The sequence below is a fragment of the Triturus cristatus genome, chromosome 5_2, assembly GCF_964204655.1.
Source record: "Triturus cristatus chromosome 5_2, aTriCri1.1, whole genome shotgun sequence".
In the NCBI taxonomy this organism is placed as follows: Eukaryota; Metazoa; Chordata; class Amphibia; order Caudata; family Salamandridae; genus Triturus; species Triturus cristatus.
The window spans coordinates 189,886,382-189,892,570 of NC_140588.1; the positions used below are offsets into that span (position 1 = coordinate 189,886,382).

General features: G+C 44.0%; 1 protein-coding gene across 5 annotated transcripts in view; it reads right to left on the minus strand.

Annotated features, from left to right (window-relative positions):
• Positions 1-4,598, minus strand: part of ZNF407 (zinc finger protein 407) — a 1,626,307-nt gene extending 1,621,709 nt beyond the window's left edge. For 2 of the 5 annotated variants that reach the window (XM_085606954.1, XM_085606958.1), the window contains exon 1: positions 4,363-4,457. The gene's annotated coding sequence lies outside the window, so the exon portion shown is untranslated. Of the gene's footprint in view, positions 1-4,362 lie in introns of all 5 variants that reach the window. The other 3 variants (XM_085606953.1, XM_085606956.1, XM_085606959.1) reach the window with 3 other exon arrangements.
• Between the last annotated feature and the right edge of the window lie 1,591 nt (positions 4,599-6,189).

Below are 6,189 nucleotides of genomic sequence, written 5' to 3' on the forward strand. Positions count from 1 at the left end.
CCCAACAAGCTCTGGCTGTGTGGTAGTGGCCTGCCTGCTAATAGTGACTAAGTCACGATGTAAAAACAAAAATAAGTAACTTTATCATTTTAGTCAAGCTCAGTCAAGACACTGCTACCCTAAAGTTCAAATGCCAGGTTTAAAAGTCTAACTGTTCTCATACATGTGGCACAGACAGTCACTGCGCATCATGCATGCCCTTAGGTGGTGCTGCTCGAACAAACAAGCAAGATGCTTGAGTAAATAAAGTACTCATTCTGCTGAGTCTCAATACTGGTGAATTCAGACAACCTTAATGATACTCCTGGAAAGGCCAATTAGTTTAAATTTCTCAGTATTTAGTTGCCCTACAGGCCTTTTCTTGTAGATTGTCAACAACACAGTCAGCTCTCTGGCTATCTTAACTAATGCAAAGATGAAGAACAGTGATGAATTTCATTTATGAACCTTTGGTTATTCTCATTCTTACTAACTTGTTGTTGTTGCAACAGATCTTGTGCTACATCACAAACCAGAGATAATACTAAACATATATATTTCTACTTTTTAATATAAAACATTATGAGGTCCATGGTCTGTGTCTGTCTGTATCTACTAGTTAGACATGATATTTCACAATAAAGATGTAACAAATGTATTCAATGACTGGTGTGAGATCAAGTGAACTAAAACAAATAAATGATTTATTAGATTTAAAAATGGTGTGCTTGGCTGATTTTTTTTCCCAGTACATAGTGGTCATACGCTGGCTGCCTACATTTTGCACCAAATTTGACATTTGCATATATGATTATATCAGACACATACCAGTTGCATCTCCGAAATTCAGGCTTCGGTTAAACACATCAAAACGAAATTCTCACAAATATAAATGTCTTATCCTTACTACCAAAGTGCCAACTGACTGGGTAGACCACCTGAATAAAAAGGTTTTCACCTCAGCCTGAACTTTACCCTGAACTTTACCCTTGACTCAACTTAACCTGGAAACCCATGCCAAGGTAACAGAAAGACCAACTGCACTTAAATTAAACCTCAGACTTTCTCCCCAGATCTGACCTAAAGAAACAAATTCAAGATATGGATTTCACATAAATCAACTATGGCAACACTTTAATCACTGGCCTCCCTAAATCCGGACCGGCTTCCTTGAATGCAGTCCTGTAGTCCAATACGCAAATAATATTAAAATTAAAAAAAAATACCACATACCAATCCTGGCATCCTAGCTACAGATACCATATGTCCATTCATCCAGCTATAGACAAGTTATGCTGGGAACAGCATCATAAGTTCATGAGAGGAATTGCTTGACCCGTGGCTATATATGTAGAAGACGTTCTGCCTATGTCACATTTTGATTTTGTGTAAAGTGAACAGATAGCCTCCAGTGCTGTTCATGAAAGCTTTCTTGTGGCAGGACTGCCAACACATGCTGCCAATGTGCAATGCAACACATGCTGTCGTTGTCCTGCCTACTCCCAATATCCCGAGTATGCTAATAATATTTGAGGGAACTTTAGACACAGACACCACACTTTGGGGCAATAATGCTTTCCCAAAACGTTGTATCTTTTGTTTACATGAGTAGCTAGAAAGTGCTGCTGTAACAGTTCCTAAACTGATAAAATATTATAGTGGACTAATGAACTTACTAATGAAATGTTCCTACAATTTGTGGCTTCACAAGTTCAAATTTTCTTACTCAGCCTTTTGACACAAAAGAAGGGCAAAAAGCACTGTAAATAACTTTTATATTCTGTCATCCATATAACAATTATGAGCTGCTAGGAAATCTGAATAAACATACTTATTTGAGCTTTCAATAATTGTGATGTTTTGGAGCATTTTGAAAGGTACAGTGAATAACTCACTTAGACCAGTAAATGCTATTAGCTACTGACTAAGTAGAAACTGTGGACATGGTTGGGTCCTTTCATCAGAAGTCCTGAAAAATACAGGGCCATAGTTTTCATAACTGTGGTGCTAATGCATAGTGAACATGATCAAACATTCTATAATCTGGACAAGATCAGAGATGGAGAGTGATTAGAGGAGAGAGTGAGGATAGAAAATTTGAGGGTAAGGAATAAGACAAGCATTGGCATAGCCAATAGATCTCGCCTTTGGGACCTTATAAGTGTTTAGCCATGCAACAGTTGCATAACTAAATACTTATAAGGTCCCAAAAGCGAGACCTATTGGCTATGCCAAGCGGCCGTGCGGCCGCAAAAGTGATCGCGATTAAACATCAAAGTGGCCATGCAACCGCGAAAATGAAAGTAATCGCGGTAAAGCGCGGCGCGCCCGTGCACATGCACTGTAGCTCTAGGCTTGCCTGGTAGCACTTTTTGGAGCCCTCTCAATAAGTCTCGCCAGATCAGCGCATGCGCTGGGTCAGGCGAGACCTAAAAAAATAATGGTAAGGAAAGAGGTTGATAAAATACGAGTAAAGGGCTGAGAGAACGGAAAAGAGGAAATATCATAACAGAGAAGGTTAATAAGGAGAGTCAAGAGTGTCAAAGTAGAGAAGGAAATGAAGATGTTGAAAGAGATGGATGCAGGAAGATGGAAGAGGAGTCTGAGGAAGTAGGAGGATGGAGAAGAAGAATGATAAGCAAAGAATTTGTTGGGTGTAGGGCAATGGGTAAGCATGTACTGAGAGTGGAGGCGAAGAGAGGTGAGTAAAGGGATAGGAGTGTGGAAGTGGGTGAGGATGAAGATATTGAAGGATGAATAGGATGAGAAAGAAAGGTGGTGAGAGTGAAGGGTATTGAGCAAATGATCACTAGTGAGAGAGAGAGAGACCAGAAAAGGAAGATGAAGAGACTTTAGGAGATTGGTAGAACAAAAAAGAGACAGGCAGAAGAGTGATTGAGAAAGAAAGAGAGGGTGAAGGGACTAGGAGAGACTAGTGGGAAAGAGGAAGAGAACGTGAAAGAGGCAGGTACATTTCATTTGCAATTTAGTAGAGAGGTCAGATCTGAGGCACTCACATTAGCAGTACAATTGTATTTGTTCCCCTTAAAATGCATTCTTCTCAAGAAACTGACAACCAAATATTCTTTGAGAAAACAGCCACCAAATGAGAAACCCACTAGTCAATCACAGAAACTACAAACTTGGCACAGTGGGAAGCTAAGAGTAGAAACAGGCCTACGTTTGATGTTTGGTTGATTCTCCTCAGGTTGCCAACTATGACTGCTCTTCCAGTTCTTATAACTCTTATTTGGAGTAAATGTACAGTAGTAGACACTATTCTCAACGTTAAAAAGTTGCACAGCTTCTTACTATCTATTTAAAATACACATGGATCCCACGTCTTTGTAAATCTTGTGCATGCTCATAAGCACACTATATAATCCAGGCCATGATGCTGCCACTGTACAGTTATTTAGAGCTACCAGTGAAAAACACATCCTGGGCAGCAGGAGTGCAAGTTCAAATTACACATACACAAGTACATCCACACATACTTGTATGGTGGCAGTTCAAACTTCCTTTACATACACCAAATCGCTGCCCAATTTTGAGCAGCAGTGAAGGTGATGCTGACAGAAGACACAGAGGTGTAGAGACAGGAGGATGAGGTGGAGAGAGGATAAGGAGGAGAGAGGTGTGTGAAGCAGGGAGAGGGGACAGTGATGGGTAGGCAAGTTAGAAGGAGGGGAAGTAGAAAGATGGAGGACAGTGGGGAAGAAAGGAAAGATGGTTAAGTGAAGATGAGAATAGGAGTGGTCTCTAAGGCAGAGGGGAGGGAGAGAGATGGGTGAGGTGAAGAGAGGAGGTTGGTGCACAATGAGAGCAAAGCAAGGTAGCGAGAAAGAGACAAGAAGGTGAGGTGGAAAGAGTAGGGGAGGCGGAAAAAGTTGGGCGATTCATATCGTCAGTACATGGACAACTGTTACTTAATTTAACTTGTATGGCATTTCCCAGCTTATAATGTGGTTCCACTCTGTGTAGCTTGTGTTTTCCCTAACATTAAAACGCAATCTAGATTCTTTCTCGTGTACATGGAGAGATGACAGTTATGCTGTGGATCACTAATATCACCCAATTGCTGACACTTTCACCACAGGTTCAAGTTGCCCATAGTAAGGTGCTAGTAGCTCACCCAGTAGTGTTTTATTCTTTGCACTCTGGTCATTTTAGTTTGCATTCTCATCATAAGTGATGGACTACAGAAACGAGAACACAGAGGGCAAAAACGTAGAAGAGCTATACACATGACATGGGGCAGCTTGCTTTGCTCTTGTCATAATCTGCATATTGACCCCTGTGTCTGTCTCGTGGCACTGTTGTTATTCTGCCTCTCTGCAAGTGTTCTGTCAGTTGATGAGCTCTCCTTCCCCCTCCTGGTACCTGTGCTGAAATCTGCTTCTGTGTGAGTGTCTCCTGCTCAGCTGCTTCCGTCCTGAGACTCCGTCTCTCCACACTTCCTGTCCCCCTGCTCTCCCGCCAGAGCCTCTCTCTGAACAGCACCCCTACCTCCTCCTCCTCCTGGCTCAGTCCACTTCCGGTGTAACAACAAATGTAGTTCTCCGCGAGACAGTGCCTCAAAAAACACACTGAGCATGCTCTAATTGGAGCATTAACCCTTCCTACCGACACAATACCACGTGACTGTACGTCGCGTCCTCGTTCGATACGTCATACGTAGAGAATATATTCACCGTCCGCGAGCTGGGATACCCAGAGCTACGCTGCAGCGTCTAGTTGTCAACTACAGGCTAGGATTCCTTCGGCGTCCATAGCAACGACTCATATCACGTGATAAACGAGTTAAAGGACGACTTACACTAAACACCGCTCCTCGTAGTTAACAATACTCTGTACGTTTTCTTTGCTGTAGCCTGTTCATCCAAATCCAGGGCTGCAAAGATTTCAGTTTGCTATTGTGTGACATTTCCTGGCTAATAGTGTGCTTTTTTGGTGGCAATTCCATTTTGTAATGCAGTTTTATAGAGCGCGAACTTTACCCAAATGTGTCCGAGCATTTTACAAAAGAACCAGGTAAGTTACAAAAGGTACACAAGATAGACTAAACACGGTAACAAGTTACATATCTATAGTTTCAACGCTAACAAGTTGCATATATACATTGCAAAAATTAAAGGTGCCAGCGTTTGGTTAATACAGGTATAAAATACATATTTACAAAGTTGACCTCATGTGAGTGCCAGGTGTAAGTGTGAGTGTAAGGGTCAAGAAATGGCTTGAATTATTCCAGGAAGTTGTAGCGGTCTAGTTGTTAGCGCGTCACGTGACGTGACGCGGGTACGCACGTTGACGCTAGGATGCGCGCGCAGGAGTAAGCGCGGAGCGGGGAGTGAGGAGTGCGCGGCAGCGAGCGTACAGACAGAGGTGGCCGGCGCTCCTTGGTGTAACTGCTCAACTGTTGTGCCAATAAACATAGCGGAAAGATAACACTTGTTCCGAGTGCTCATTCACTAACGTTACAGTGGCGACGAGGTCGGGACGCGAACCGGACCGACGGGGAAGCGCAGTAGAGGGCAACACTCCACGTGGCCCCACGAGTCGAAGGAAGACACGCTACCAGGCCATCAAGCCCAAACAAAACACCGCACAGGCCGCCTGGAAGGGGGAAGCCACGAGATACGCCCCAGCCAACTGCGGAGATCGACCCCAAGCACAGAGCACCCGAGGAGCGTGGCAGTGCCACGGTACAATAACCAAACCACAAACAGGCCACAGAGACGACGCCGTCCACAACCAACAAAAGCACACGAGCTGCCCTCGCACGTAATCAAGCACAGAAAACGCTGCACTGGCTACCAAAGAGGAGGGAGTGGGGTCCAGTGACAAGAGCCCCCAGAGGATCAAGCACACAAGAAACAACGACAACACCCCAGGCAGCCCCCCGAGTAAAGCCACCGACGAAACAAGCGCCAAGGAAGCAAAGATGAGTACCCCGGCAGGGTATGCGATTGCACCGGTGCAATTCCTAACGAAACCCGGTGAACCAATGATGAAATGGGAGGACTGGAAGGAATACATAGACAATTTCATAGGGGTTTTGGAGGACGAGAACGAAGAGAAATTCACGCCCCAGAGGAAAAAACGCATCCTGCTACTAAATCTAGGGCCTGAAGGTCTGAGAATATACAAGAGCCTAGTGCCCACGAAGAGAGAAGACACAGACGATGATGTGTATGCGCACGCGGTGGA